At 38.5% G+C, this 24508-nt stretch overlaps 1 protein-coding gene across 6 annotated transcripts in view; it reads left to right on the top strand.

Annotated features, from left to right (window-relative positions):
• Window positions 1-24508, top strand: part of LOC129765694 (protein qui-1) — a 206995-nt gene that overhangs the window by 45585 nt on the left and 136902 nt on the right. The gene's annotated exons all lie outside the window — the stretch shown is intronic.

Here is a 24508-nt window from a genome sequence, read left to right as displayed (position 1 = left end):
CCGACAAATCAGATTATGAGTTTTGCCGAATCCCTGTTGATAAAACGGATTTAATCCAAGTCCAGTCCGACCGAGCGTTAGCGAGCATACGTTTACCTGGTGCACTACGTTTGCCCGGCTAATTATACATGTCATGTATTTGATTGCTTGGTTGCCTGGCCCTAACTAGAGGATGGTCTCCTATGTTTCGAATTTACCGGGCAATCGGTGGAACAGATGTTCGCTTGTGAGAGGCCGCCGCTTCCGACGGCGGGTCGGCGGCCGACGCGAATTGCTTCACATCGGCGGCTTTAGGCCGCCTCGGTTCCTTATTCTCGTTAGATGGGGACTTCAACCTCATTACAGTTATCTCACAATAAATTTTATTAGGAAAATATAAATTCATAATAAAAATTGCACTTCAATGCCATAATACATTATAAAACTGCATTCTTTCACTTCCATTATTTTGAAAAGAATTTTATCCAACGCAGCTATTTCTCAAATTGCACTACCCACGAGAAACACAAACTTTTTGGGTGGAAATGAACGCACAAGACAAATATGATCTTTATATAACACTTCAGAAATAAATATACAAATTCTTCCAAATAATAAAATTTGCGTATTATTCGAATATATTCTCCTTTCGGGTAAGTGCCGCATTCGGGTAGCTGTCACATTCAGGTAAATGTTACATTCGGGTTATTATTACATTCGGGTAATTGTTGCATTCGGGTATTTGTTACATTCGGGTGAGTGGGATTTGGGTGAATGTCTTTCGGGTAACTGACTTTCGGGTGAGTGGATTTCGGGTAAATGTGACACAATCCATTCTTATATTGCAAGTAAGATGAGTGATACGATTAACTCTAGCAAATAAAGTTTAAGTTTGGAAGTTTAATGTTGGTTGCTTCGTGAAATTTCATATCAATGACCGAACATGCATTGTGAAACATTTATGCAAGTGTGAGTGTAAAATTGTATATGGTAGCGGTTGTGTTAAAATGACTTAAAATATGAAACGATTTATTTCAATTTTCATAAATAAAAACCAATTTTTTAAGCTGTCTGTTTTTTTGTGTTCATTTTCACTCAAGGAAAGTTCATGCGGCGAGAAAAATTCGAAAAGTGAAGGAATATTCAAAAAAGTGATTTCCCATATGCTCTACAAATCGTATTAAATACTCTATAACGAAGCAAAATGTTTTTTTTCTGGTGAGAAAAATTGATAACTGTGTTCGATAATGATAATTGGTGATTTTTTTTAAATTTTATTCATACATAACACAGGAGCGATCTCCTACATCAGAGGGCGCATGCAAAAATCAGCATGCAACAGATGGCTCAAAGGAATCCTACGTCAACTATGCGATCGTGGCTCGGACACAATCCTTCTGTGATTTTTCTCACACAAGAATGACTCTCTAAGTGGCGATACAGTTGCCACTGCACTGTTGTATATAGTTATCGTACATTTTTAGCAGTCCTAAAGGGTGGAACCAGTCTTCCATGTTTCACAAAAAACACTGCGTCCGGAATAAACATGTCCACACTGCTGTTCACAGTTTTGTGTTTGAGTATAAACATGATTTTTTCGTACCTATGTTAGAAAATGTGACATGTTTGTATTCGTGGTATGTTTGGACATACGATGTTTAATCCCAATGTTTCACATGATGTTCGAACATGGTGTACAGTTTCTCTTGCATTTTCACCCCAAGCACCGGCAGTGCGTAGAGTAGAAGAAGCGAATCGGACACCACACCACCACCAACGCGTGGTGTGTTGGTATGTTGACATGGAAAAAATGCTTTCCTTTCATGACAATGGGTGCTTCATCAAAAATATTGGGCAAATAAAATAAACGTCTTTTTCTGTTCTGAACAAAATAAACATCGATTGATATGAGAGTTTTTCACATTTGATATCATTATTTAGTGCACGCATCGATTAATATATTGAATTCACGTAACATTCGCTATTATTAGCTATTTGAACAAGTACTAAAATTGAATTATTCAGCAGTGACATGTTAGGCGTGACGCTAACCAGTCGACCACGGGAGCAACAATTTTGGCTGGATCTTTGAATACAAATGGCCAATACTGCTTGTTCGCGACGATCGCGACCCGAGCTATAAAACGAGCGGAGAAGAGGAGAAGAAAGGATGATGCAATCGCATGCACACATAGCATATGTAGTGTAGTGTAAGTGTAGCTTTTAGTTTTTTCCTTCATTCAGTTTGTGATAACATCGAGAAATTAATGGTGTGTTTTAGCCGCTGAAATTTCTCTGCTGGTTCTGCTGTGTGCCGCTGAAGGTTGCATCTAAAACTAATTTTTGGGTATTTATTTTTTTGATTAGCATTTGTACGACGTCGCCCGCTATGCAGTCGGCTCCCCAGACTTTAATTGCCAACATGCACGCAAAAAAAAAATTCAGTCCATTGATGATTCAACAAGAGCCAAAGGTTGTACCGCTCATGACAACTCTACACGAGCTGATGATTGCGCCGGCTAGTGATCATTCTATCCTGGATTCCTCGAGTTGAAAAAGACGCACCACGCTAGATATGGGGTGCAGACTAGGGGGTCGTTGCTGATTAACGGTCAGCTGCATCCCAATAGGAAGTATCCCATGTCGGGCACACGTACAGAGCACTGAAGACTGCAACATCCTAATTATGAGAACACTTGTAATACTAACCTCGAGCCAACCGCGAGTAATCGGTTACATATTACTAACATAGTTGTAAGACAAAAATTGTCAAAATATTGAACTCCCGGCCCCGTTAGGCTGACGCCATATGAGCCTTAATAAAAATATATATTTTGGTGCATGAACTTATAGCCTCTTAGTTCGTGCAATTTTTGAAATGCGAACTAAATTTCAAGTTCGTTTCTGTGAAAAAGTATTCTACGAAGAAATGTTTTGGGATGAATAATTTCTTTCCGTGTATGAAAAGAAACGAAACGAAAGCAATGAATACTGCGACATCGGGTGATATGTTTGTACATGATGTTCTTGAATTATAAACATCGTGTTTGTTTTCACATGTCTATGTTTGTGTATCATTGTTCGTGTTGGGGATAGACACTCAACACTAGCGAGAATCATGTTCGAATTCAAACAAAAACATGGAATTTTCACATCGGGTGGGCATGTGTAAATGTTTTTCGGAAGACTGGGTGGAACGATCAAAGAGTTCTAAGACAAACTAACGTTTAGAGTATGTTTATTAGGGAGCCAATTTTTTTTTATTCAAATCGTTTATTTTTACAGGCTCAGTTACATAAGTTTAAAGGAGCCGAACTCCTTACTGTATTATTACTAGAATAAATACATTTTTCCTTAATTCTAATGTTAATAACGTAGAAAACCGTAGGGTGTCAATGAATGTATGGGAAAAAATCGATCCTCAAATTTCAAAAAGTTACCCTATATAAATATTCACCACCCCGAAGAAACATCCTATGCCAAATATCAGCTCAATCGGACTTAAGGGAGAATGGAGCCAAGCGGTCAAAGTTAGAGTTTTTTTGAAAATCGAAAAATCACGAAGGAAATCGGGGTTTTTAAAAAAATTGTTTGATGCCAAATGTCTTAAAATTGCATGACACGTAGAGATTTACAGTTATCTCAAAAAAATTTGTTGTCAAAAATCGACTTTTCAGCCGGAGAAACGACCAAGCGCCAAAATAATTTTTTTTTATTTTTTTTCGAGATAACAGTAAATATCGACGAGTAATGCAATTTTAAGACATTTGGCATCAACAATTTTTTTGAAAACCCCGATTTTCGGTGGTCTTTCTTTTTCAAAAAAACTCAAATTTTAACGTCTGTGACACTAATAAATGAAGTTCGAATGAGCTAATATTTTGTGTGAAGTATATTATCGTGCAAATCAACATTTCACAGCAAGTTCCGAATTAAAAATCGAGATAACTATTTTTATTAGTACCCAAAACCATACGTTTCGTCTCGTATTCAAAAAATAACTAAGTCCCAGAGTGTCGATTTATGACAATTTTTTTTTAGATGACACTAGATCTCGATGTTTTACGCAATTTTAAGACATTTGGCATAAAAAAAGAACTCGAAAATCCCGATGTCCCCCTTGGGTGATTTTTCGATTTTCAAAAAACTCAAACTTGGGCCGCTTTGCGCCACTCTCCCTTAAGTCCGATTGAGCTGATATTTGGCATAGAGTGTTTTTTCGAGGTACAGAACATTTTTTATGTGGTAAATTTTTGAAATTAGAGGTGTCCATTTTCATCGACACCCTGATGTTTATTCTTAATTTAAAAATTCGTGTTTTTTTAAGTTCATACATTAGATTAATAAAAAAAAAAGATTAGTTCTTCTGAGGCGAAAAAACGGATGCTCGGGCCTTCATTTTCACATGCACATGCAGATTTTGTACAGTCGATTAGTCGACCTTCTCAGCTGCTACCCGCCAGTTCGCCTTGAATTGCTGCTCGCTCCCGACGACTTTTTTGTCTTCCGTAAGTTCCACTTTACGATGGCCCAGTATTGTTCGATCGAGCGAAGGTCTGTGCTCCTTAGGCACGAATTGGACGTTGTTGGCCGCATACCACTCCAGGGCCTTTTTGCCGTAGTGGCATGCGGCCAAATCCGGCCAAAACAGGAGTAGTTTTTGGAGGCACTCTTTGACGTAAACTTCCTGGTTTAGGGTGCCGGTTGTTGCAAAAATGCTGCTCTTCTCTCCACACGAGCATATCGCCTGCCAAACCAGATATTTCTGTGCGAATTTAGACAATTTAATGTTTTTAAATATCTCTGACACCTTGCCCCTTCCCGTCGCCGTGTAGAATTCTTGTCCCAGAAGTTGGTTAAAGTCGGTTTTGGCGTATGTCTCGTCATCCATAACGATACTGCCGAATTTGGTCGTTCCACCCTTTAAAAAAATTGGGTATTGCTAGATACCTTTAAAAATGTTTGGGTAAGCTAAACATTGGAACAATATTCCACGAGCAGTACATTCGTAATGCAGGAACGTGCTGATTTTCAATATCACGACGCTTTGATAATCATACAATCGTTTGTCATTAGTCCCACAGCTTCTGCGTTCGTGTGTGAACCAGTAGTGTATGATTCTAACGACTGGATGAATTGATTGCATCCCATTCCGAAAAAGGTTCCAAACGACTTCTCCGAAAACAACGCATATATCTTGGGGCGGCATCTATTTGGAACATATTGCACACCGAATCATTTGCTAATTTATCATAGCTCGACCAGCAGAATTTGTGCTGTTGTCATTTGTATCCCCTTTAGGGTACACTCGGCTGACCTTGGCAGCTGTATCCATTTCTACAACCGCTTGTTATATTCCCTTTCAGGGAATCGACCATTCACGGAGGAAAACAAAGCATTTTGATTACACACTGTGTGTAATCGTCCATTTTCATTTCTGATAGTGTTTGGCTGGCAATAATTATATCCGGTGCTCCAATTATCGACCGAAATGATGCGCGTTTATGCGTAATTCATGTGTCGTTATTCAATATTCAATGACTAGAACAAAAAGTGTCTTCATATGGCCAATCAGTACTGTCTTTTCGAAGCATTTAGCTTTATTGAAGCTTTTCCAAATGGTCAGATTGCCGACAAACCTATCCAATTGCCTGGACAAATCTTGTAGTTTGGTTTGATTCGGCCCTTCAGGAAGATTATTCAAGGTCTCCCTAATTACATTTTTTTTCAGTCAGCGGTACGTTATCGTAATGCTTCAGAATCCGGACACTTTATCATTATATTCAATATCATCACTAAACCAAAACAATATTGGCAAGTTCAATTGATGCGATATGGGGGGGTCTCCGTAGCCACATTGGTTGCGCGTTCGCTTAGTAAGCGATCGATCGTGAGTTCAAAACTCAGGGCCCTCATTGACCATCTTTGTGTTGTTACAGAATAACTACGTCCACGCAACAATCACCAGCGATGGAGATCGATCCACGGTCGAAATAAGATCGATTCATCCATACAACTGCTCTGCTCTGCAAGACACATCGGGCTGCTGTTCTATAAATAACTCAACAATGATCAATCAACTGTCTCCGCTGTCCGGTCTAACTGGATAATGGAAGAACAGATAGAAAACTCTTACGCCTAAATGGCTACTGTATAGATGTACCATATGCAATGGTATAGAAGGAATACTGGCAAATGGCAACTGTGTAATGTGCTAATTATAGATAATGATAACCATGTGACATGTACACGATTAAAATTCGGCTCTGTTTCAGATTAAATGCTAATGAGCCTAAAATAAATATATGGGATAAAAAAAAATTGATGCGATAGTAATTTGCTCTTGACAAAAAATTGTCAAAAAACAAAACAAATATAACAAAAAATGCAAGCTGTCCGGAATAAAAAAACATATTGAGAAGATGATTTTAAAATCCGGACGGATCAAAAGGTAACGATGAAATTTCTAATTGCAGGAGTTTCATAAGAGTATGTTACAAGTCCTAGAAAGAATGGATCAAGGATTTTCGATGTTTGATGTTTGCTTTAAGATTATAGCAGAATAACAATGAATTAAAAGCTTTACAAAAATCTCTAACTAATTTCTTTCAAAAAAAATTTGCTTTTCTTTCTGTGTCCGAAATTCAAATCATTATTGAAAATGTCACGGCACAATGAAGAAATTGAACAAACATTACATGTTTGTTTTGAATAAATATTATATGATTTTGTGGATTTCTGTGCTTCATATTTTACATGAATGCCTTCTAATTCTATTGGTATAGTACTGTTTCATGCTGTAGCAATATTTTTTAGTAATTGATGTTATACTCGTAAATGCTTAAGTGTTCGGATTTCGATGCATTACGATACATGTGGTTTTGAGAATATAATCTCGCCATCCACCATGAACCCCCATCGTATTGTGGGAACGGAGTCGCCTTATCCATCATAATAACACACCGTGTTACACAACGTTGGTTACAGGACAATTCTCTGCAAGTTAGGGTATTTCAGTTTTTCTTTCATCGAAGTCGTTGCTAAAACAATACGATGAAAAGACGATACAGAAGGCTTCTAGAAATGCTTCGAAAAATAGAAATATCATAGAAGATATGTCCATTAGGGTGGCAGCGAAAATGGTCATGTCAAAGGGCCTGGCCCGGTAAGGGAGTAAGAAGTGCCCCCAAACCAAATCACCAGGCAAATATTGTACAGGATATTAAATAAGAAATTTTGGCGGTTTATTTGAACCCCTATTTGGTTTAACGTAGGATCTATAGTGAAAAATGTACTTTTTCATTTATTTCACGCCTCTCATAAGCTAAAAATTTGAAAAAAATACTGAATGTGCATCTTACTACGGTGTATCAAGGAAAATATTATTAAAAAAAATCTATCAAACATTAAAGTACTAAACAAAATATTGAAATTTTGAATTTTTTTTTTTGGGATTTTGAGATTCAGTGCTACTCCAATTTATATTTGAATGTGTTCCTATGACTATTCTAGATATGTGTGATTTTTTTCAGTGTTGCTCGGTGCAAAAAACACATTTTTACAAAATACAATTTTGTACTTTCAGTATTTTTTCCATATTTTTGTCTCAAATTTGTTGAGGATAGCGTGAAAAAAAAACGAGAAGGTGCATTTTCCACAATAGATCCTATGTTGTACCATATAAGGACTCAAATATATGGTACTACTGCCAAAATGTTTTATTTAGTACCCTATACAATATTTTCCATACAGTTGGTGATTTGGTTTGGGGGCACTTTTTACTCCCTTACCCAGCCAGACCCGTTGGAAATATAAAACAAATATTTTTTTTCTGAAAAAAATCACGCATATCTAGAAAAGCCGTAGGAACACATTTAAATATGAATTAGAGTAGTAATGAATCTCTAAACCCAAAATTTGTTTTTTTCAAAATTTCTATATTTTTTTTAGTATTTTAATTTTTGATAAATTTTTTTTTTGATAATTTTTATTGATACACCGTAGTAAGATGCATATTCAGTATTTTTTTCAAATTTTTATCTAGAATCTTTTGAGAATGACGTGAAATAAACGAAAAAGTACGTTTTTCACTATAGGTCCTACGTTAAACCACATAGGGGTTCAAATAAACCGCCAAAATTTCTTATTTAATATCCTATACAATATTTGCCATACCGTTGGTGATTTGGTTTGGGGGTACTTTTTACTCCCTTACCCGACCAGGCCCTTTAAAAAACCAACTATGTACATTTCGTTTTTTGGCCTAAAAAATTACCTGTGAGCTCGAAAATCTTCCAAGTCCTAAAAGGTCGATTTTCAGCCGAAATTTTTTTTTCGAGATAACACCAGATCTCGACGTTTTATGCATTTTAAAGTCATTTGGCATCGATTTTTTTTTCGATTTTCTAAATTTCCTCCTTGGAGCCCCTTGGAAAACTTTCGAGGATCAAAAAATCGAAATTTTGAGTGCTTTGAGGTGCCCCTAAATCATATCCGATGAGCTGAAATTTTGCACAGGTCATTTTTTCGGGCAAATGAAAAAATGTACATGGTCAGTTTTTGAGATTCGATGATGAATTCGACGATTTCCATACATCCATTGCCACCCTAATGTCCATATACCAAAGAAGCAGCATAGGTTGAAGAGATCACAAAATGAGGTGCTCAAAATGAAAGGGGTGTAAGTGAAATCATCGGTTTCTATACATCGACTCTCTCTTTTGGTCATAACTTAGCTGCAACCGCATTCCCAGCTGTATTTGACAATGTGGAAGATAGATCAGAATCTCATCCATCAGATTCTATGGCAAATTCAAATTTGAACGTTTTTGCAGTTGAGTTATTAACTAAAGAAAAAGTTGATGAAGAAAAATCGATAAAATCACTTACACTTACCTTTCCTTCTGAGCCCCTCTAACAAAAGTCTCTTAAAGCAGTCATTGTACACAGCTTGAAACATCGATGTGTTAACACTTAGTTCACTGTATGCCAGCAAACTAGAATACGTAAGTAGAGGAGATGTGTCCAAAACGCGCCTGCCGGACAATTTGACCCGCCTGATTTTCTTGTAAACCAGCAAGAATAGAAATCCAATGGATATAGGCAATCCTGCTAGTCAATGATAGAATCCTACCATGCAAGTTTTACATTTGTAACATGCTTTAAAAAAATAAGAAAAAGAATTTTTTTTGGAAGCAATTTTCGATGTATTTTTCTACATCATTTCTATAAGGTTTTTGTTGCTTGAAACCGATTCAGAGACGATAACTATAGGTCATATTTATTGAGTCGAGTTCCCAGTGAATATCTCAGATGAAGAAAATGGTAAGAATGGATTCATTTCCTTCTCAATTTGATATTTTCCGCATCAGCTTACCATCGGCCAGTATGGCATACCCTCGATCGGGTCAATTTGCTCGCTTTCGGCCACTCTCACGAGAGAAATAGCTTGTATGTGAGGGATGCCAGATGATTTTTTCAAATATCTCTGCATGGCACGAATAAATGTCTTCAAATGTAATCGTAATGAACAAAAATGAGCAAACCATCACGATATTTCTAAATCATGTTCGATAAAATTATTTTCACATACTTTGAAATGACCTCAGCATGTTTTCACAAAATTAATTGTCTTCAAAACGAAAACATGTCTTCACATCTGGCATCTATATTCTGTACTCAGAGAATGCAGGAAAACAAGAGCGCGGACTGGAGAATTAACGCACGAATACTGGGAGAACACGCTTACCGGAGGAACGGTTTCTTCTCTTCGCTGGTGGGCATGAAATGAACAGATTGATGGCATCTCTCATTCATACAAGCTGTTTCTCTAAGCTTTATAGTCTCTGAGAGAAACAACTCATGGGCATATTATACTTCTGCTGGGCCATTTAACACCGTTTGGTTGGAAATTTAGAATTTGGGCGCCTTACAAAATAAAATTCGTAGCACTTTTGTTATTCAGTATCTAAAATACAGAACGATTACAGATTACTGAGGGTTACCTAATCTACGTACTGACGTAATTGTTACCTTAAATTTCAAGAGCACGGTCAAGATAAATCCATTCTCGCTTAGGGGTGCGTATTACACACTTCTCCTATAATTGATCGGTTTGAATTGAACAAGATAAAAATCTTTCTGATGAGGTAAAGATTTCAGTATCGACTTTCTACCGATCCTCTACATGCCTTTTTGAATATTTTTTTAACGGCGTAAAATTAGTAACACTGGATATTCAATAAAATTATATGAAATAATAAGCATAAGATAAAATTACAAAATATGTTTCTATCGTTTAACCATTCAGATTCTTCATTCGCTGTAAAGCTGTGTAAAACACTAGTTTTTGTGCCACAGATCAACCCAATCACACGCAGTTCGCTCAATGGAATTTTATGCAAACTCTCCATTATCGTGAATGCTTTTTGCCCTTCAGCTCTACATAAAAAAACCCACTCAATTGATTGCTTTACGAACACATTTTGGTCGACTTCCGACTTCCTGTAATGGAAATATCTAAAAAGCATTCCCGTATAATGTCTGTGTTCTACGCACTACAATGCTTTCATCATCGCTATCACCATTTCGCAAATTAATTAAATTAAACCACCATTACCCGTTGTTACAATGGTTTAGGGTGCAGATAGCATGTGCTTACTCCGCCTAAATAGCATATTTGAAATTCCTTCCAAATTCGATACAATTAGCTGTGAATACATCATTATTTGGATTGATCTCGTGGTGAATCAAACAGCAGCATTGGTGATAAGTTGAAAATTTTCTGTAACCAACTAGATGTGATTCCCGCTCAAAGGCTGAACACCAAAAAAAAATCCAGACACATCAAAAACGCCGCCATTAAGGCATTTGCATGAGCAACAAATTTTAACAATCACAGTCATTAATTATTTGCTTTAAACTAAAAAAATGCTTCCGATTCGCATGGAATATTGGTGGCTTGCGTCGAACATGCTCTCAGAAAATCAAATCAGGTATTCAAATGCTTCCAAACATATATTGATTTATAGTAGTTTTATAGGATATTTTTATGGATTCACATGCTTTAACCCTTTGCGGTCAGAATTAATTTCCCTTGAAGGAGATCCTCTTATCTTTCTACGCTGATACAGGGAAACTTCAATATAACGTTCATTTTACTTTTTAAATTGTAGGTTGTATCGAATTGTACGTTATATCAAAGCATAGGTACATAACTTATATTACTTTTTTGTGTTGCTGGTTGTGTAAGATAAGTAAATAATGATGAAAAAGTTCAACTAGAAGATGAAGCCAATCTTTCTCATGATCATACTGTTGATTAAAGCTTGATTCATTTAAAATATGGAATCATAAAATCAATTGTATCTCTAGATTGGTTAAAGGTACAAACAATGTTTCTATATCAAAATACAGATCATTTATTGTTATTTGGAAAAAATAATTTGTGAAAATTATTTCTTCACAGTTTTGATGAATCAACCTCAGTGACCATTTTATTCCACGATCTTTTCATATCTGCCGCATCTCGAGTCACTTTGGCACAAATTCCGTAATTAAGCTTCACAATTGCCACGAGGGACCACTGAAGCACCCCTCGACTGTAGTGGCACCTTACTAAATCCGGCCAAAACTTCACTGGACGTTTCTGCAGGCACTCTCTTTTATAAATTTTCGAGTCCAAGTGGTCTTTTGACCTCCAAATTTTACTTCAGCGTCCCTTGCAGGCACAGAAATTAAGATAACCCTCTCGCATATGGATTCTCCCGAAATGGGATTCCGGATTCTAACTGAATTAAACCTTAAGGGTAAATAGATAAAATGACCGTTTGCACCTTTATTCTTCAGCACAAGCGCTTAAGTCATATTGCAGAGCATGTAATGCAAAAATGGTCGGGGTTTTGACAAAACGAACCAAGCGCCTGAAACATTATTCTGAGATATTTCAATTTGAAGTTTGGCCTCCCACTAATTGACTGTGCAGATCAGCCTCTTAACACGCTTTCACACTTCATGGCAGCCCTTTGGCTGTCTTACTTACCAGATCCCGACGGCATCTGATTCCAAGAGCTGTCTGAAACAGAAAAATCTGTTAAAGATTCGGATCTGCCTTCTTGGAGAAAACGATCACTATCATCCGATGGCATATTGTGGGTTCATGGTTCGTTTTGGTGGAATGCAATTTTGTTTTTTTTTACAGTCTGCTACACAGAATTTTTGTTTTGGAGCTGCTGTCAATTGTCCGAATGACATGGTCTTTTCACAGTTGATAGATTATTATTTCCTGCATCCAGTGGTGTAATTAACTAAATTTTGAAAAAAATGGCGCTTGGTTCGTTTTGGCAGAACCCCGACCAAATGCGAATTTCATATGAATGTCCTGATTATGGGCTGTTGTTTCAGACAAGATTTGTTTTCTTTGCTTTTTTTTATTGTCGTCAATATATTGTAGACCGATACATTCTTAAGACTACTTCAAACTAAAGAGAGCTGGCTGGATAATTTATCCGTTTAATTCTAAAAAGGATTTTAAAATTTACATAATCAAAAAAAAATCCATTTATTTATTTATTTCGTCAAACCAGCGTAGCCTACCCAAATATTACAGTGAAGTTTAATAATATCTAACTCCGATACTGCAACAGTAAAATACGTGCAATTTAATTTATTTTTAAGATTTTTATTTTTTTCCAATTCTTTTTTTCGATTTTTTTCAGTGCAATACACTAAATTCAGACCTCTACTGTCAACAAATCGACCGTTCGAAGCTAGCGATTGATCAGAGGAGGCGTTGTGTTCCATCAGGATAACGCAAGGCCACACAAGTCCGAGAGCTTGATTGGGATGTTTCACTGCATCCACCATATAGTACGGACCTGGCACCAAGCGATTATCACCTTTTTCTCGCATTTGAAAATTTCCAAAGTGACAGGAAAATGGGATGAAGAGAATATTGTAAAAATCTATTGCTAGTATTTTTCGCCTATAAGGACCAAGAGTTCTATGATAGAGACATTATGAAGCTCTGTTTAGAATGGCAACGAATTTTACATCAAAACAGTGCATATATGACCCTAATCGGACAATCCGAAGCATATTAAAAATAGTTATGAGTTTCACCCAAAAATAATAGATAACTTTTTCCCCAACCTAATATTTTCTCTTCTCCCGAACGAACGCTACATTCGCATAGCAAATGATCGATTAACACATACCGTATTTGCATTAATATATAAAAGTTTGGATTCTCCACTGCATTAGTTGCTTGTTATTGACAATACAGAAACGCATATAACAATTGTATGAGAAAAGGGAATGCTTCATGTTTTATGAATTTTAATCATGTACGAATTATGAAATCGTTATTTTTAGCATATCAGACGAATCTTAGAAACATTTTGAATCGATAGAAATACAAATCATCAAAATCCGTTCAGACCAAAAATAGTTATTCATATTAAAACTATTTCATGAAAACGTGACAAGTTTTCTAATTTGGCATTCCCACTGAAATACGTAGTCCTACGTCAAAAAGTATGATTTGTCAGTTGAATTGAACTTCTCGGTGAAAATCAGGGCAAATGCTAGAATATGAAAAAATCAGAACTCCACAAAAAAAATCTCAAAATCAGGACATGGCCTGCTAAACCAGGACGGATGGATTGTTGCATATTGATTTTGTATATGTTTGAAACCCCCTATTAAACTCTTTGATAATAATTTGATAGCCCCTAAAAATGGCCGTTTTGTTTGACTAAAACACTGAAATCGTGGAGCTCGAATTTTATACTTGTGTACAGGCACAATTAACCCGTTAAAAACCAACTGTTGGGGAAATTGAATAATTTTTCATTAGTTTGGAGAGTGACCATTTGGTAATGTTCACGTACAAAATGATAGTTTAATTTATCAGCTACCACTTACCATTAATTTAATTTATTTTTGTGTAATTTTGGCAACAAATTCGATTAAAAACAAGTATGTGCGGAGGGTGTTTTCAATTAGAACAAAAAAAAATTGTGAAATACAGAAATATGTGAACTTTTTTGATAAAAGTACACATATTGCGATGGCATTTTTTTCTGCTGAATAATAATCATCTGACTTTTGTAGCGCCGATCAATATTGTTTACTTCGGAAGACGGTTGATTTTTTCTTTTATAACGTTTTGGAAAATGTGAGGTTTTCGGGAAATGGATAATTGGGAAGGAATAATTCTTGAGCATTGACATTTCTCCACTGCCAACAATAAAAATAACAGCAATAGTTTTCGTTCGAAGGTAGATAATTTAATATGGATAACTTAAAGTTATGTAAAATAAGGGAGGTCACATTTCACCATAAGTTGAAGAATTCAATTCAAAGAAATTAGAGATGAATGCCGTATGGTTACTAATTCAAGCGACTTCTTGTTCACAGTGTGTTTGTACTTGAAAATAAGGTGACAGCCCAATGTTCGATTTTTTAACAGTCATTTTCCGGAAAATGGAGGAAGAGAAAAAATAATGTTCCAACATTTTGGGATTACCGCCAATAATCAAAATTACACCAATGGCTTGATGGCTTACAGCTTGATCGTAAATGGGTTAATAGTCGCTTGTTCCTTTCAGACAGCGAAACTGACAGAACGAAAATTGAACCTATCAGAATGTGGGAGAGCTCAGAGTATCAAATCAAACAAATAATTCATTGCACAGTCGCATCTTCGTATTGAACGAGCAACTGGGAGAACACAGATTGTTTGTCTACCGACCATTCAGAACGCGGGATTTTAGTTTAGATGATGCCTTACCTGCCTCACAAACCTTACGTCAAATGTTCGATAGTTGTTTCATAAAATGTATAGTTTTCTTCATTGTAATACATTATTAATGAGTGCCCGAATCGATTGATGCAAACATCTCGTAAATTATTTCGAACGCCATATAAAACGATCCTAAATCGATTAGCTGGATTCCACATGCATAAATTAAGAAGAAAATTTCAAGCAACAATCCGTTAAAAGAACGGACGACTCATTCAATTGTGACACACATTTGCGCACATTAAATGTCTATACCATTGATAAAGACAACTCACATTAATGTGGTGATTCGTTCATTTATACGATTTGGAGAGATAACCCTCAGCGGACGACATTAGATTGCACAAACACACATTGTCCACCAACAGTAGAACGACCATTATAAATGACCCATACTCAATTCCAACACACATTCAACTGATTATGGCAGTTGATTAATCACAGCGATATGCGATGCGTGCCAAGATGTCATCCAATTATAGTCATAAAGTCGTTTTTGTTTGCTCGGTCAACGTAACTTTTCCATCATTTGACAACAACATAGATGTGATGACCTGCAAACATCGTATGCGGGTCATCACATCTATGTTGTCCACGATGAGGATAATATGCAAGCGGGAGAACATTAATGGTAAAAATAACGATTTAATTGTTTTTTTTTCTGTAGGAAAAATGAAATTGATGACATTTACTGATGATTCATCTTTTAGTCGTTCGGTAATTATATCGAAGTGTTCACTATTATGAGTGGTGATATTACCATTTCCGCATATTTGGTGATTACACTTCCTTTTGGTACCGGGACACAAACGAATGAAAATTAGGAATACCTAGAAGTAGTTTTCCTTCAATTTGCCTTGAACAGGCAACAATCCTATTACGGGTGGATGGTTATGAATCAGAAATTGGCAATGAGATCGTGAGCGCTATTTGAATAATTGTCAACCGCAATTGGCATTATTCAAACACCGAGTCAATTAAAGGTGTCTTCATCATCGAGTCGCTTGAATAATCTTTTGTATCGTAGCTGAGATGAAATGAATATTCATCTCTTCGGGTGATAGTTATTTAATCGATCGGAAACACACGACCCCTCATGGTGCTGGCGCTGGCAGAAACGATTCTAGGAATCTTCTCCGCCTATCGTTATTTATTGTAATGAGAGAGGTTTTGATACCTTGAAGATGGAGCGAAATTTGTGGTCCAACCATTCAGCATCAAAGCCGCCGGATGTGCGAAGAGAAAAATATCTGCAAACGTCTCTTTTTACAGCTTCTTCGAACTTGTGGTGTGACAGGATTTTACTTCCGTAGGCAATAGAATTTCTTCACTAATGAGAAGGTGTCAATAGTCAATAGCGCTGAATATCGTTATTAGAGAGAGTTACCAGAATAAATATGAATTTATGTTTTTTCGACTAATTCGTAAAGAATAATTACACTTGAGTTTGTGCGGGAGCCGGAAATGCACAAAATACAATTTACAACTGCTGCTCTGGGATTAATTCGACGGGTGGGTAATGTCGGGGACATAACCGTAGAGAAGATATCATTCTCAGAGAAATAATACACAAGTTATACTACACAGCACCTCTCGCTCAGCGGCGTCAAAAAATCCGATCCGGTTCTGTTGACACGATAGCAACTGCAGCGGAACGAATTTTCACCTTCAGTTTTCAACCGAAGAACAAAGCTCTCACATTTCGAAATTTGTGTCCTTATTTCCAATGCAAGTAATACATAAGTAAGTCTAGGAGCCACAAACGACACCATCTCTTCACCCCCCTCACCGTCACCACCATTGACATCGCGTAAAATCAAAATTATTACGTGTGATTCAATCAAACACAAACACATTCCACCTAACGGTATGCAAATCGACGTGAAGTATTTTTTCATCGAGTCTGCAATTCGGATTTGAAAACTTAAAATTTAAAAAATATTAAGAAAATTAATCTAAATTTAATAGCCACCTTGATTTACTATTAGCAATGCATGAAAAAAAAATCAACGTGTACGTGTGCTACAAAAATACAGAAGCATTCTTCACGAGACGACATGCGAATCAATGTGGTACTTCAACCGAACAACATTGCATCACTATGGTTGTTGGAACGATAGTACGAGAACGCTTTTTCGGTGGAAAATTGCCTTTTGAACGTTTGAATTTGCAAGTCCACAGAGGAAACCCTTTTGGGAAGGTAGTTTTGAAAATAATTGATACATTTGCTCTTTCTGCTTGGTAAACGGTGAAATAAAACACGTTGCAGCAGGAGCACTGCAGCCGCCGATGTTGTTGCTGCTGCTGAGGTTGTTGTTGTTGAATTTACTGCTTCACTACTGCTACACTACTACTGTTGCTGATGTTGGATTTGATTTATCTGCTTCTTCTCGGGTTCATTTTCGTTCCGGTTAATGGTGTTAACTACTTCACTGCTAGAAAATGACTAATCGCTAATGTAATGATTCGCTTCTCTTTAGGAACCGAACAGTGTGCGATATCTTTCATTGTATCGAGCGAAACCATTGTATGGAATTATCACAAAATTGAACTCACAGACAAAGTGACTAAAAATTTGTTTAGAATTCCTCCCAAAGTGCACGCTATTTACTAATACTAACGTGAGGACCTTTAAAGCATACCTGATATCTGTCGAAGTCCGTTGGTTTAATAATTTTTCTCGCTTTTACTTCAGATATATTGATGTTAAAAAATACTAATCATATTGGAAAAGACAGACACTCCACCGAAGGGAAAGACGAATATGTTGTTTTGAACAATTTGATTATCCCCTCCTTTTTGAACAGTTGCCCACTAACTACCGGTTTGCAAGAGCAACCGGAAGTCATCCACGAACCAGCGGATGAAGGAAACTGTTAAGGGGGGTCCCCCGTGAACACAAATGCGTTGAATTCTAACATTTCAAGACTAACACTCGTACGGCACTTTAAAAATTCCAATTTTTCACCACAGCTAGGACCACTTATGACAGTTTTCAGTCAGCAAAAGTAACAAGAAAATTCAAATGGAAGGGACAGAATCGTTGTAAGTGTCGACATCTCCTCGACCTAGAGAGGAGATTCTAAGGGAAGTCCATGATGGAAGTTAGAAAATAGGCTTACGAACTGACGGAAACAGACGGACTGAAGCATTCGTTCAATAAACCAACTCAGATGGTTTGAAAAGGCTCGCTTAACGGTTCTCAAAACATAATCTGTCATTCCGGATACCGGAAGCTATTTGAATTATGAAAAAATGAGAAAAATTACAAGGCCCTTCTAGGTGATTTTAGTCAAGCCTTTTTGTTCAATCATTTGTAAGCCCTATTTGAAGACCTCGAAAATCTTTTCAGTACATCAAATTGAATTTCAAAACATTTCGGTTAGTGTGCTTCTTTACCACCCCAAGTGTCCATCTTTTCCTACAAGTGTCCGTTTTTCTTATTTTCCTAAAGATGGCAGACACATCAATTCATCGAAATTTGTGCCTCAGAAACAATTTTTATTATTAACAGAGACTTAGACAATCAATTTGTGGTGAGATAGCTATATATTTTTATGGAATTCACAAAAAAAATCAACTATTACTTATGGTGTACCAACCTTTCCCTACTGAAGGCAAATGAAAACATTCTATATATTAGGCTGTCAAAAAAGTCCTGCGGTATTTTCGCGAGGTGTCGTTGTAAGCGCGTAGTTCTAGTTGTATTCATTGTCTCGAGTCATACTATAGCTTGTTGGAAAGGTATTTTTGCGGTATTTTTTTTTATAGTCCTTGACAGTGTTTTGTTTGGTTAAGTCGTTCGTGAGTTATAGTGTCGCAAATATGGAGCAAAATAAAGAGAAAATCCGACATATTTTACAGTACTACTATGACAAAGGCAAAAATGCATCTCAAGCTGCCAATAAAATTTGTGCAGTTTATGGACCCGATACAGTTTCCATTTCCACCGCACAACGATGGTTTCAACGTTTTCGTTCTGGTGTAGAGGTCGTCAAAGATGCGCCACGCTCCGGAAGGCCTGTCGTCGAAATTTGCGACAAAATCGCTGAATTAGCCGAGAAAGACCGGCATAGTAGCAGCCGTAGCATCGGCCAAGAGCTGGGGATAAGTCATCAAACCGTTATTAACCATTTGAAGAAGCTTGGATTCACAAAGAAGCTCGATGTATGGGTGCCACACACGTTGACGCAAAAAAACATCTTTGACCGTATCGACGCATGTGAATCGCTGCTGAATCGTAACAAAATCAACCCGTTTCTGAAGCGGATGGTGATTGGCGATGAAAAGTGGGTCACTTACGACAACGTGAAGCGCAAACGGTCGTGGTCGAAGCCCGCTGAAACGGCTCAGACGGTGGCCAAGCCCTCATTAACGACCAGGAAGATTCTGCTGTGTGTTTGGTGGGATTGTCAAGGAATAATCTATTATGAGCCGCTTCCCTATGGCCAAACGCTCAATTCGGACCTGTACTGCCAACAACTGGACCGCTTGAAGGTAGCACTCATGAAGAAGAGGCCATCTTTGATAAACAGAGGCCGCATTGTCTTCCATCAGGACAACGCCAAGCCACACACTTCTTTGGTGACGCGCCAGAAGCTCCAGGAGCTCGGATGGGAGGTTCTTTTGCATCCGCCGTATAGTCCGGACCTTGCACAAAGTGACTACCACCTGTTTTTGTCCATGGCGAACGAGCTAGGTAGTCAGAAGTTAGCCACAAAAGAGGCCTGTAAAAATTGGCTATCCGAGTTTTTTTTTGCCAATAAGGAAGCGAGCTTCTATAACAGGGGTATTATGAAGTTGGCATCTCGTTGGGAACAAGTCATCGAACAAAACGGCGCATATTTGACTTAAAACAGATGATTGTAACTAATTTTATGAACAAATGAAAATTCAAAAAAAGTACCGCAGGACTTTTTTGACAGCCTAATATATATATTTCAGCTTTTAGCTTCTTGAACAGTAGCGACTGCTAGTAGACTTGTTTGAGATTTTCTCATCCAGTCCATTTCACGCCAACATTTTTTTTATAGATTCTATTTGACTGCCACACCAGAAGATGAAATTTAACGTTAATCCGAACAATAATCACACATGCGGTAGGTGCGACCGGTTTGATTCCATTTTGACTATGTCGGAGTGACCGATTCAATCGGAGATCTTGACTGAAGGTGGATATGCGATAACTGCAGGGTTATAGAAGGTTTCGAGTCGTAAACCTTGTTCATCCCATTGTAGTAACACTTTCCATCGATGAAAAAAAATGAAAGAATGAGCTAAGTCTAATGTCGGCACCAGTAGGGAGAGTAATGCAAGCAGCGAGACGAGCCATGAGAAAGTACAGGAATGGTTGAGTAGAGAACAGGGTAGGGATAATTCATCGACACAGGTTCTGCCACTTTATGGCCAGCGGGGTATCCAGCATGCAGCGATTCCAACGTTGTTCTCGCAAATCAATGCTTCCGTGCAAGCAGCGTTCATGGATCCCCACTTAACGTTTGGTTTACAGTTCGTTCTGGACAAGTACAGCCGAATTATACTCCTACCTCTCAGTTCTCGCGAAATCGATTTGATTCAATTGAATCACTGCAACAAACAGAGGTCTCGAACATTTCCTTTACTGTTACAATAGATTACTCAACGGCAATTACAGTTCCTCAGTTAATTTCGACAAGTTTTTTTGTAATGCTAGGGGATCCTATGGCGAATGACTGCGGAACGAGCAGTTATGTGTTTCCGGGAACGTGGCTATTTCATCGGGATCCATTACTTCTCCGTCATCCAATGTTACGATTAATCTATTAGTTTATCCACTCTGGAACATGCGTGACTACGTTCTACTTTTAAAATTCACCAAGATCGACCCAGTGGCAGCAAAAACAAGGCTGAGCTGGTATATCTTTGGTAGAAGTTCTGGTGTGGGTCAGTTCTTAGTCTGTACCTGCATCATAATTCCGAGTTATGGAGAAACGAGAACAACACAAACCGATGAAGAAATTCTTTTGCATCGAGGAGGCTATCATCACCGTAAAATCAGCAGCAGGGGTCGACACTCGTTCCAGAAAAATTGTGGGGAGTAACACATAACGATTAAAGGCGCGTCCACATTATGCCGAATGATGCCGATCGGCCTGTACCAGGCGGCATATTCGGTTCGTTATGTAATGTGGACGCCCCATCGGGTGCACGAAGCCGAAGCCCCATCGGATGCACGAAGTCATTACGAAAACACGAAGCACAATGTCGTCAACGCTAGTTTACTTCGTTTTGTTTTGTTTCGGCTTTCTCGAACCGGACCCACTTGTTTCGGGTTGGGTTCGGGTTGATTCGAGTCGGTTTTCGGCATGTCGGCAAGCCCGGGCGGTACGTCCACATTTAGTCGGCTTTACCGGGCGGCCAGGGCCGATTGGCGTAATGTGGACGCGTCTTAAGGTTTGGTTCGAGACGGGACTTTTTGGAAGCACGACGATGTAAGTTTTCCGATGTACTGCATTCTACCGCAGATTTCTGCTGAGAACAAACAAAAGGTACAAACGAAAGCAGCTTCTTCCTTGGGTATCTAGTTATAAGTATCGTGAAGCCGAAAACCTGCTTTGACAGATACAAATAAAGTACTATCCTGGAGAATGTACATGGCTGCAAAACGTCGCATCGAGTTCAATGAAATCCCGTATAAGTAAAGTATAACCCCGATTATCCGCGGTGTGCGATGCGCGACAGCAAGTTCCTTAGTAAATCCATAGGCCTTCCCGGAATTTGTCAGTGAGTGATAAACTCATACATTTTTGTCTTGGTCATGACTTTCACATTATCTGACCACTGGTGTACACGACCTTTTAGATTAATCTAGATGGATAGTTTAATGATTACTGTATAGATAAAACATATCTATCTATAAAATATCTTTTTTTTCGTGTTTCTAGTGCTTTATGGGGTTATCCGCGATTTTCGTTATTCGGTGTAAGCTAGACTATTCCGCGGATGATCGGGGTTCTACTGTATAGTCAACTCTGGCACCGTACATAGACGATGCAGGAGTGATGCGCATGAACAGCCGAATAGGGGATGCCTCGCTAACATCTACCACTACAGCTTTCTACATACGCACAACAAAATGTGCTCAATGAAATGCGACAGCGTTCTCGTATACCATTCCTACGAAAGCTGTTTGGCGAATCTCCAAGAAATGTCTACGCGAATGAGTCTGGGTCATACTGGAACTACACGGGAGGAGAATGATGTCGAACCCACCGTGTAACAGATGGTAGCTCTGACGGGTAAATTGGTGAGTCACAATAGGTGTGACGCTAAGCACTCGGCCACGGGAGCACATCATAATGATCCTTATTCTACGCTCAAACATGCCTTCGGAACCTTCTGGTTCCGACACTTTCGAGGTTGTTCGGTAAGTCAGCAGAAAAGTATCCAATGCGTCCTGGATTCATTCTCTCCCCTCTAGAATTCTCTCGATCACTCTCTTGAATATGTATATAAGTCGCTCAGCGTAGGACCACAGATAAAACAGTGCCGTTTTAACGGGATCGACATCATTTTCGAAGCATAACTGTGTGAACTCGGTGATCGTGAACTTCATACCGTTGTTGACAAGTGACAAGGCGAGCGGAGAGGCTCCAAAGGACTCCAGAGGCTTTGTTCGATTCCATTCTGATCATCTTTTTCTTTGTTTTAAAGAGGCTTTAAACTTTCCAGTTCATTCGCCTCTATTCCATTCTGATGATTTCGACTCACATGATGCAATAATCAACGAAAAACAAGGGGTAGTCGATGTTAAAGCGCTACCATGGAATCGTTTACCAGGGAAGATGCTTTGTGCGGACTTTCGACTGCAGCAGCGCAGTGACGGCTCGTTTTGATATGCGCAGCCATATCCGAGACGACCGATGGCCAGGTAACGGAGCTACGCGCGATCGCTATCTTGCGTTGGATTACCGGACAACCACGATGAAGATGGCATAGACAACGCAGTCGATATCCACTAACCGTTCTACAAACATCGAGGGTGCATGATGACCATGAAGAGCGAACCACTCTGATCTCTCTGATTGGTCTCTAATGGACATATTTGACTGCGGACATTCTCGCTGGACGAAACCAGAGACATTGCTGAGAACAGTTTCGGAACGGGTGGCGCGCTGCACTGTTCTGTCATTGGAGATGAAGTGCAATAACGGCATCCAATGCTACCGATCTTGCACTATTCGCCCCGATTAAGCTCGCAACGACGAAGTCTTCTTTCAGCTTGATTTGTTGATTGACTGGATATACGTTTTAGAAAACTTCGTCGTGTACACGTATAAGAGGTCGGAGTCGTATATCAATGAATTGAGTACCCAACGTTGCAGCCGATTTGCCGTATAAATTGGAACGCAGTTCTTCTAAACGACGATCCCCAGAAGTGGAGTGTGATCGGTTTGTTGCCACACTTATTATGTGGAACTGGATCAAATCATTTCCTCACCGTGTGGCTGACTGCAGACTTAGTCGGTGGCATTCAATGCTCTGGAAGCGTCTTGCACGATTTTCATCGATCCATCTGGGAGCTTCGGACTGATGGTAGCCCCAGCTACAAACATGAACGCATCGGCTGCTGCCACTCTCTTACGTTGTGGGTTGTAGGGCGTCACAAAAAAAAATCTGAGTTGAACATTCAACGTGGAGAAGGCCTTGTCGCACTCAGCTGAAAAGATGATTTTCTTATCGACTTCGAAGAGCTCATCTAGCGGATATTGCAACTATTCGTTTGTAAGATAAACTACTAGAACAAGTTCGCTCCGGACGAACTTATTGTAGTTCACGGCTCCAGAAGGAAACGCTACAAATGCTAGTTTACTAGTGGTTTATTTGAGGTTAGGGAGAAAACTATTTTTGAAGGAACGCTAAGGTGAGAAATATGGAAACGGGATGTCGTCGTCCCAACAGAGAGTTGCGCCAGCACTGTTGCGTTTTGCATTATGAACAGGGTTCTCTTTTTTCAGTATTAAGTATTGAGATAATTTAACAGTGCAGCCAACTCACAAGCGGATAGTTAAAGATTTTGATTATGTGGGCAAGTAATATTTACGTTGAGACGGCAAAAGTTCCACTGGGAACGTGTGTCATTGTGTCATCCAAGAGGACGAAGATAACGAAGACGCAAAATAAGTTTTCTACACTATTAACGTAATCCAGTTAAATTTGAAAATTTTTACTCATAAAAAGCTGTACTTTTTGTTTTTACGATATCCCATATTGAAAAAGTTGTCTCAAGATAACCAACCATTTCTGTTATATTAGCTGTTAAACATTCCAAACAAATGCCGACGAATAAAGGGAATTGAATGCTACACAAACGATGATGCCCATCGATTATGTCTATCTCTTCCGCCACATTAACTGTTGAAATATAAATTCATATCTTCAACTTAAGTTGCTCAACCAAGCTGCGAAAACAAAGCAACAATAAAAGCTGTTTTGAGGTCCTTGCTTACTCTACTATACGCCATTGTGTTGTGCTCTGTGCTTTTCAATCCTTCCCTCGCTTTTGAGCCGTAGACAGCCCACTGAAAATATCTTTCGCACTGACGGTCGAAGATATTTCATCTCGCGGCAATATTTCTCATTTATCCGGTTTCCGTAGAGGTTCGTTAATCGTGGCCATTTCTTCGCGCGCTTTCCCACGCCCCACCGGAAAGATCGGGCTGGGGTTTGGTGAAAGAAAGATGCGGT

The sequence above is a fragment of the Toxorhynchites rutilus genome, chromosome 2 (assembly GCF_029784135.1).
Source record: "Toxorhynchites rutilus septentrionalis strain SRP chromosome 2, ASM2978413v1, whole genome shotgun sequence".
Taxonomy (NCBI): domain Eukaryota; kingdom Metazoa; phylum Arthropoda; class Insecta; order Diptera; family Culicidae; genus Toxorhynchites; species Toxorhynchites rutilus.
Note: the sequence above shows the minus strand (reverse complement) of the source record. Positions and strands in the feature narration are given on the sequence as shown.